The 10382-nt window shown below is 37.7% G+C and overlaps 1 protein-coding gene across 1 annotated transcript in view; it reads right to left on the reverse strand.

Annotated features, from left to right (window-relative positions):
- Positions 1–8201, reverse strand: part of LOC135085001 (PTB domain-containing adapter protein ced-6) — a 94751-nt gene extending 86550 nt beyond the window's left edge. The window contains exon 1 of the mRNA XM_063979778.1: positions 7881–8201. The gene's annotated coding sequence lies outside the window, so the exon portion shown is untranslated. The remainder of the gene's footprint in view (positions 1–7880) is intronic.
- Positions 8202–10382: the final 2181 nt, after the last annotated feature.

The following is a 10382-nucleotide window of genomic DNA, read 5'->3' on the forward strand; positions in this document are numbered from 1 at the left end:
CAATTATGGAAAGAGATGATCAGACTGAAGGTGGAAGCGAGCTTCACGCGGAATCCTCAACCACAGAGGAACTGGCTATCTTACATCCAACTGCCGGAACACAACGATGCTGTTAACTATGTTATAAAGGCAACAGACTTATGTAAAGTGGTGGTAGCTACTATAGCCGGTTTAGGACTAACCTGCCACCAAACAAAACCAAGAAGAACATTTTGCACCCACTGAAAATCTAACCTAATAGGTAACTCTTATTTCGCACCTGTAACTATCTATCTGAACCCTAAAACATTTTTTTATCCAAAACGAGGAAGTTCTTGGCCTGCATCTCACCTAATGGAAAATTATGATTAGGCCGAAGGTGGAAGCGAGATTCACCCGGAACCCTCAACCACAGAGGAACTGGCTATCTTACGCCCGTATCCACAAACGATGTTTGCTTAAGTGAAGCAGCAAATCGAACGCACAGTGTTGAATAGAGCTCTGTGTTGGTTCGTGTGTCACCCTGTGCGTCCACGCGCACTGTGAGACCTCATAGTAATGTTTGTGAATACGGGCGTTACCACCAACTGGCGGAACACAACAATGCTGTTAACAATGGTGACTGAGTTTGTTGCGGCGCTTCTTCTCAGCACTTGCCAAAGTTTGTCTCAAAGCGCTGGTAGGGCAAAAACAGAATGAGACATGTATAGGCTCCTTAAGAGCATTTGACGATTTGTAAGTACTAATTTAATTAGTCTAAACAAATAAAGATAATTTTCATTTTGATTTTGAAATATGTATGTTGTTTTAATGAGGGCTATCGTTTTTATACTTAACAGTTGGCACCCCTGGCGATTGACAGGACCTTACTCTACAGTGCTGGCGCCATCTTGATGAGTGCAAATGCGATAATCCTCCTACCACGCGTCTCACAAGTTGGTGCCACTGTCTTCGCTACTAGCAAGTGACAGAACCTTACTCTACAGTGGCGCTAACTGGTGAGCGCTAAAACGATAGCCCTCATTATCTAGCCGTATGTTTCAGACTCCAGTACATCCTAGATTACTTATCTCGTAACAATCACGATCCTGGATTCCAATTTAAATGGAAATAGCTCCTGCATATCTCAGAGCCCCATAACTAACGAAGATAATTAAGATTCCAGCCCTAACCGCATGTAACTAGTTTGTTACGAAATGCCCGACGTTTTGACGTTGCGTTTCTGCTTAGCACGAAAAACTTTCGTCTTCGAATCGTTTGCGTGTTCATTGTTCAACCTTCTCACCACAACATTGACGGTGAAACAAAATTCTATACCCAGCCTTCGAATTCAGCGATAACGTGATTCGATTGTCAAAATTCATCATCATAAGCCACAGGACGTCCACTGCTGAACAATAACATAGGCCTCCCCAAATGATTTCTAAAATGACCGGTTGGTAGCGGTCTGCATCCAGCGCCTTGTCAAAATTAGTTTCATGCTACCATTTCTTATAAGTTAAATTCACTTCACGTTACGTTCACTATTCGATCTCGATACGAAAACAAAATTAAATGTTATAATTGTTCGTGCTATTGTTTTTTATTTCTCGTTACGACCATAGTGGCGCTGTTTAAGTTTTCAAACTAATCTTTCGCTGGCGATTCGTATACGCAAACAATTCGTGCTAGAGGTACAACGTTTATGCTGTAACATCTTTGGACGCTGCTGAGAAACCATCTGTCTATTTTAAGTTCTCAGTTTCTAACAGGTATGATACCAAAACAGGTTTTTTGGAATTTTTTGCTTAATTTTGGCAATGGCCACAAGTAGCCGCTATCTTATGTCAAACAAAATAAAAAGGATAATATTCTTTAAGAAAAACGACCTAAAACCGGTAACAACAAAGATTTGTTCAAAAAAGACACCATTATTTTAAAATCATTTCTCGAATTTAGTAATTTAAATTGCACATACACTTTATTTTTATTTATGTTACGGTCAAAGTGATAAATGTGAAAATTATGAATAATCGCCGGTTATTATGAATAATTACCGCATGATTTGGTAAATGTGATTAATATGAGGTCATTTATGTGTGTATAAAACTAAATAGGCGGCTTAGGAGTGGCCCAAGGGCCACCCCCGCCGCACCTTAACCTATTTTTCACTTTAAATCGAAACATTATGTTACAGGCATCATGGAAAAGTAATATTATGCAAGAAACATTCCAAACTCATTATGCCAAATTATATTAATATATGATATCAAAACGTTCAAAAGTTTGGCTGTACACGAGCACGTACACAAGATGTTGTTCTCTTTTATGAAATTTGTTAGTACTAAGGTTGAATTATTAAATAATCACTGTTAAATGTGATTAATTTATCATTTTTACCGCGACTGTCGGTAATTATTCATAATAACCGGTTATTATTAATAATTTTCAATTTATCACATTAACCGTAACATTTACATGCATAGATTTGAATCATTATTTGTTTAGGCTCATGTCATAAAAGAAAGCCAGTTATTATCTATATCCTGTACGCGCGCAAAAGTGACATTTCACTGACAGCGCAACAACCAATCAACGCCGCGCCAAAATTGGCGCCATGCACTTTCAGCGTACGTGATTGGCCCGTTAATCAGTGCTGACCTGTAATTGGTCGTACGTAATGCGTTTGCTTTCTCTGATTGTCTATGACTTTCGCTGGTTACGCTAAGTTTTTCGTTTTCTAAATAGGTTTGGGAAAATTTCGATTGCGGTTTACTAAATGCTCAACAGCCCAACCGTTTCTTTTGGTGATTTAAAATGTTTACCTTTTAATGGATATAGATACCTTTTAGAATTTTTTATTGAGAAACATTTCTCGATTTCGTAGCATCATGTGCTATTCTTAAGCTTAACTTTACTTACGTATCAAAATTAGTTCAATACTTTTTGCGTCCATAGGATCCATCTTTTCTCGCAAATATTCGCGTTTATAAAAGCATTCGCTGTATTTGTAGATATCCGGCTCACGAGTCGACAAAACTTTAAAATCGGCGAACAATCAAGAAAAGCATTGTGAATTCGAAGGTCGGTCGCAGGAGGCTAAACTCACTACCTCCTATCACTATTGTCTACAACAATCATTAATTTTATTTAATCTTTACATTGGAGGTCTTTTACAATAATATTCTTTGATTTATTTGCTCCTTGGACGTATCTTTGAAATCTAGGCAGGATAATTATGATCTTAACCATCTTAACTTAATAAATAATAAAAATAAAACTATTCGCTATGGTCTCAGTGTCAACAGTGTCAACCTTCTTGATGCTCATTTTTTAAATCGTTCGGAATTCAAAAATGTTAAGGAACTGTAAAGATTATTTTATGCCTTTGTCTTTTTTAAAGGATATAAAACAAAAGAAATAAGAACGACTTTTTATCATAAAATAGAGGTCACACTAAGTTGCCAGTAAAAAAACGTTAACGTGACAAAAATTTAAGTATCAAATTGACAAATGCATACATAAACAATTAGCAAGCAAAAAAACTATTGTATGCAAAAATAACTATGCACAGATAGGATCTTTTAACTGGTGATCTCAGGCAGTCTTCCATCTCTGTCATCGCCGTTGTCCGGTATCGCTATCTCGCTCGCACTGCAATGGCTTACTTGCAAATACCGTTAAGCTAAGCTATTTTAGTATTTTGTGTCATACGGACAGCTGATTTGGTTATTTATGTTTTAGGTAAATGTATTACGTTAATGTTTGGATTAATAGAACTTTAAAGGCGGACTTAGAAAAACTATTATAACAGCTGTTGCCCGCGTGGATTGCGCGTTATCCTCTTCCAAAAAACCGGGATAAAAACTATCCTGTTTGTCCCTAGGTTCAATCTCAATACCCAAGTTCATATAAATAAGAGTTCCCATTATAGGTGCCAATGCTAATGCCATAGTAATCCGTATTAACGAGCACAGTTAAGTTTCTAATTCACCAAGGTCAATGTAGAATTTTTCTCTACCCCACTTTGCTAGGTTTTCAGGGGGCTTGATAATCGCATTTTTTTTCATTTGTATACCTATTACAAATAAATAAGAGTGGTAGTTAGTGAGATTAAGATTACTTGATGCCCTGAGTAATCCACTCCAATTTTGTTGCTCTTTTTGGTGCCCCCCCCCCCCCCCCCCCCATAGATGTGGTGCCCTAAGCAATTGCTTAATCTGCTTGTGGATTAATCTGGCACTTCACGACAGTAAAGTACCTATGCTAGTATCAGAAAAGGGTGTAAGGGACACGAAAACTCTTAAATTTTTGCAAGTAGGCTTTAAAAAGCATTTTCACACGTCCCAGTATTAACCCTACCACTGCTTCGGGACGATAAATGGGCCAGTGCGATACCATAAAGATATTCTGACAGAACGAAGTTCACACAAAGGCACGGGCTGGAGCTCGTTTAACCATTAAATAGAGAGTAAGGTATCTACTTAACATGCTGATCGCACACGCGTTAACTCACACACGTCTACAATCGATTAATTATTTCCATATTAGTTCATCACGAAGGTATCGTAATTACGCAGTTGTATATTGGACTAGCTAAAGGTATTTTACGTTACATGGATCCGGCAGAGTAGTATAGAACCACTCATATTCTTCCCTGGCTTGTAAAAGGCGACTGATGCCCGTTTTCAACATCAATCCCTAATTATTAAGTGATTCCTTTGAAAAAAAATAATCCTGTTATGTGTTACCATAGGGGTCACTAAACAATTAGGAATTGATGGTGAAAACGGGCATAAGACACACTAAGGGACGAATGTGAACCCGTTCTTCCCGTGAATGTCGTAAGAGGCGAAGGGATATATCATGCAGGGATGTTTTTCCTTAGGCCTTCCCAACCCGTCTGCCCAGCGTGGGGAGTGTAGGCCAAATCCTGTATTCTTCCCGTTGCTGTGATAAAAGGCAACTAAGACACATTATGGAAGACTGTGAAACTGTTCTTCCCATGAATGTCGTACGAGGCGACTAAGGGACAGATATTTGCGAGCATCAGGCCTCCCCAGCCGTCTGGCCAGCGTGGGGAGTGTAGGCCAAATCCTGCATCATTTCCGTGGCAGTGGTAAAAAGCGACTAATGCCCGTTTTCAACATCAATCCCTAATTTTTAAGTGACCCCTTTGAAAACAAAACTCCTGTTATGTGTTACCTTAGGGGTCACTTAAAAATTAGGGATTGATGGTGAAAACGGGCATAAGACACACTAAGGGACGAATGTGAACCCGTTCTTCCCGTGAATCTCGTAAGAGGAAAACCTGTAGATCCTGGCTACACAGAAGTTGCAGTGGTGGGAACGAGAGGTGGGAATAGTCCCGTAAGAGGCCAAGGGGAACATGTGGGGATGTTTATCCTTAGGCCTTCCCAACCCGTTTGGCCAGCGTGGGGAGTGTAGGCTAAAATCCTGCATTTTTCCCGTGGATGTGGTAAAAGGCTAAAAAGACACATTATGGGAAGAATGTGAATTGAATATCGTAAGAGGCGACTAAGGGACAGATATGCGAGCATCAGGCCTCCCCAGCCGTCTGGCCAGCGTGGGGAGTGTAGGCCAAATCCAGCATTCTTCCCGTGGCTGTGGTAAAAGGCGAATAAGATACTAAGGAATACGAACATGAACTGAATGTCGTAAGAAGCGATTGAGGGACAAATGTGCGAGCATCAGGCCTCCCCAACCCGTCTGGCCAGAGCGTGGGGAGTGTAGGCCAAATCCTGCATTGGCCTCTGGTCAAATAGAGAGGGTCGTACTCCTGCATTCTGAATTTGCTTCTGCTAAGTTAGAACGTGCTCTTGCAGTGCAGACTAAATGACGTAATGATGATGATTCGACCAAAATAAAGGTATTCTAACTTAACGTAAACAACTTGTGTATTATTGTTGCTTGTTTTGTTAAGATATTGTGGGTTTCTAGTTTGATTAGGGAAAGCTTTTGCCAGAAAGAAAGAAAAAAATATTGGTTGGTTTTTGTGAGGATCTGAGGATAGATGCTACTACTACTATTTCTATTTATTTAAATTAACCGGCGGACAGTGTTTGTTGCGGCGCTTAAATTCTTCTCAGCACTAGGCAAGCGAAGCGCTCGTCTCGAAGCGCTGGTAGGGTAAAAAGATTATGAGACATGTAGAGGCTCCTTAAGAGCAAAATGACGATTTGTAAGAACTATTTATTAGTACAAATAAAGAAATTTTGACTTTGACTTTGATGCATGTTTTGGTGAAACAGCGAAAGTAACTGTCTCATTATCGTTAACCTTTTAATGCTTAAACCACCGAATTGATATAAGAAAGGAAAAAACCCAGGGGAAAAACGGGATAGTTTTTATCCCAGTATTTGAAAGGGGTAAAATCTTTCTGAGACAGGCAGACAGACTGCTATAATTCTATTTTTAGATTACCAACTATTAGACCTACAAAAACAAAGTCTTGTGCAAAATGTACACGTTTTTGCATGACTTTTAAGTATTAGTTGACCCCTATCACACTTGTAAGGTGATATTTAAATTTTCCACGCGAATATTAACTTTAAATATGAGTAAATTTCACTGGAATCGTAATTACTCGTATTCATATAATTATTCAAACATTTTCTTCAACAAACAAATACGAAAACTTGAATTTTAATCGGAAACCAGAAAATTAACAATCGTTTATGACTAAGTATACATATTTTAATTTACATTACACATAATTTTATTGTCGCAAATGTTTATGTATTTTCTTTGTCTAAAAGGTCACTTTTGTTTATCATTGGAGAGACTGAATAAAAAAAAACAATAGAGGTTTATTAACACCATTTGATTAGCAAATAATGAGCTGTCAAAACGCAACACTATCTTAGCTTTTGTAAAGGAACCTATGACGTCACTCGGATAGTAATATGATAAATACTTGTATAAACTTCTAGGGAATTATATTTTTCTTTCTTTCTTGTATTACCTATTAAATAGATAAAGATTTAATTTAAGTTTTCATTATTTGATTGGTTGCTGTTGGTTTTCCGGAAAAAATAAAAAAAAAATATAAAAAATAACTTTTATGACCGTTTTTGTTTGAAAATAAGATACAAGGATAAGTGTCACCTAGTTTTTATTCAAAAAACGGTTAAAATTCCTAAAAAAATTGCCTATTTTGAGGCAATTTTGTCCGGGCGGGAAAAAAACCCATTCCATTTGGGTAATTCGTTGGTAATTACAATTTTTATCAAGTTAATGGGAAAGCATTTTGAAACCGATAAGGTACCTGCGATTGGGGCGCCCTCGCTACCGGGTTGAGATAAGAAAAACGTTATTTTCTAAATTATTTTAATTTTTCTTTAAAAACAAGCCTTTTTACACTCAAAATTGAAGAAATGAAGATATTTAAGTGTTTCCTACACATACGGGCTTAATATCTGCAGTAAACCTGAATATTAATTGCATGCGGGCAGCAAACTAATTTAGTTTCAAGGTTGCCAACATTTCGAAAATAAATTTTGACTTGACTTTTTTTGGCAAAGGTAGACATGCATAGAGCCAACCGCATGGTAAGTATAAATTCGTTGCAACACCAATTTCAACCACCATTGACGAATAACTATCAATTAAACCTTAAGAAACTGAGTTATTATTTGAGCGAATGTTTGTCAGAATTTGTAAACATAACGAAAGAATCGCGTTCGTTTATAAACATCACATTTACCACGCGACTACGCGTACATATTTTTTCTTCGTAACGTCTGATTAACGATTTATATTGGCAAAAAGTTATGCCCAAACACTTAAAATCGCATTCCAAGCTCAACTATAAAATCTACGTAAGGTATTCAAAGGCAATGACTCAGCCACAGCTGTACCCTAAGAGAAAGCGCACATTCGCTAGCCATAAAAAAACTTACCTGACTATCAACACTGGATTTCACTTAACAATAAACAGAACACTTTTTGTCAACCCAAAACAACTTTTGAAACACAAAATCGTGGCTACTGCAAAAGAAAACTGAGTAATTTATAGTTTTATATAACTGTCGTGACCGCTTCCTACAACGTGTAACCGGTTTTGCGGTCCGTTTCTCGATTCTAAACTTTTTGCATCACAATTCAATCGATTTGCAGATTGTTTTTGATGTCACTGGTGTATTGTTTTGTTGTTTAATCGATTGTAATTTGTTTTTGTTGTGAATCGGTGTGGCAACACGCGCGGCGACGTCCGTGGCTCGCTCTCGACTGAGTTGAATTGTCGCTTAACCAAACGGTGTTACCAGGTTGCTGAGGCTTTACTTAACGCAAACTTACCTTTTCCATCCCTTCTGCAACTGTTAACCTTTAAATAAACAGAATAAGGGTCAATATCCAATGCGTTTTGCTTCTGGAAGGGACTTAAACGGTTGTCAAAAGTTACAATCATGATACGCCGCGTACAAAGGAATAGTTATCGCTTTTGAAAGAATAAAAAATGGTTATTGAATGTGTTTGTGAGGAAAAAATAGGAGATTTCACACGTTTTAATGTCTGGACTTGATAGGTTGCACACCTGTTGCTTTATAGTTCTTATAGCGAGGAGTTAAGATCGAGGTTAACCTCGTAATTTAACTTGCAAACGTTTGAAAAGATTCTAGAACGAATGTGAATTCAAATTCGTCCAAAAATTCCTCGAAAGAAAAAACGTCATAGGTAATTCAAAATTGCCAACGATGTTTGAAAAGATTCTAGAATAAATTTGAATTCGAATTCGTCCAAAAATTTCCTCGAAAGAAACAATTCTTCATTCTTTTGTTTTTATTCATATCAGCTTTTTTATCAATTTTTTTAAACAGTTTTTAATGGATTTTTTTAAATTATTGCATGTCGATTGTCGACACGCAAAATTCTACAACAAGGAAGATTTTTTTTACAATGACAATAGGTTAATTAATGCACATACAAGAATGACAGGCTGAATCACGATTATAAATAATTTATAAGTTTTTAAATGAATAAAACAGTCAATTAAATATTTTTATACCTGATAGATTGTTGTCGCAGTTATAGTTTTATAGAAGCTCAATTTTTATTGTATTAAATATTAAAAATAATTATAGCTTGCATTAATTGCTTAGTAGGTAACTGTTCCATATTTTTACACGACTGCAAAAAGGTTTATTTTGATGATTTAAACTTTGTTACATCCATTCCTTACTAATAAAAATAAGAAAGTAACTCTGTCTGTTCACGCTAAAATCACTGAACCGATTTAAATTAATTTTGGCGTAGAGATAGTTATGATGTCCATTGGGGAAAAACGGGATACTTTTTATCCTGCTTTTAGAAACAGGGGACATTTCCATGACAGGCCGAAATTGATTCGAAGCCACAGGTAAAAACTAAAAACGGGACTATCCCTACTTCTCTTTCCCACCGCTGCAACTCCTGTGTATCCAGGATCTACAGCTTGACCGCCAACAACCCAACCAGTGAAGGCCAAGTTTGTCTCGGGGGAAAGTTAAACTGTCATTGGACCCGCAACGAAATTATTCAGAAGAATAAAGGAGGAGTTCGAAGATAGGATTGACTTTTCAAAAGCTAGTTGACAAAACCCCAGGCACATTATATAGTGGGGGGCAAACAGGGGCGCCTGCCTAAAGGGCACCCCCTTTAGGCAGGCGCCCCTGTTTGGAAAGAAAGAGTTACAAAGCACAACTTAGGGCTTTTTCAATCGTCGGATAACTTTTAATTACTGTAGAACAAGTTTGGCATATTGACAGTTTCAGTATGGGAATTGGGAAACATGTCAAAATGACAAGTTTATTCTTCAGATAAAAGGTATAGATGACCCACGCTGAAATGTCCCACCAAACTCAATGACAGGGGGGCGCTACCATCGTTCAACTATATGGTTTTCAACATGGCAAAAATCGGAACCAGCGATCCGGTATTGACGGTGGCGCCCCTCTGTCAAAGTCATGGATAGGACAGTTCAGTATTTTGGAACTTTATCGGACGATTGAAAAATCAGCCCTTAATCTGTCGATGTTATTTTTTTTACAGGACACACCCTGTGTTCGACAGTTCAGTTTTGCATTACTAGATCCCACAAAATTGATCTTACAATAAAATTTTGCCCCGCTTAGAAAAAAAGTCCATGACTGCTATAACCCTTATTAATCTGTGACATTACTTTGACAAGTGCTTGCGCAGTCGCACATCACTGGGTATAACTATGACCGTAATTACACACACTTAGTGCTTTCTAGCCTGTTCGGATTTCCCCAGACGGTGTGGAAAGGCAGACTCGGTCTAGGTCTTAGTACTCGTACTTACAGACTTTTTTTAGTCTAGTTTTGATTGATAGAATAATATTTTATTGGACACCACACAAAACAGACACAAAAAGAAATTAGGGACTGGAATTAGCTGCCTGC

Source organism: Ostrinia nubilalis, chromosome 27, assembly GCF_963855985.1.
Source record: "Ostrinia nubilalis chromosome 27, ilOstNubi1.1, whole genome shotgun sequence".
NCBI lineage: Eukaryota > Metazoa > Arthropoda > Insecta > Lepidoptera > Crambidae > Ostrinia > Ostrinia nubilalis.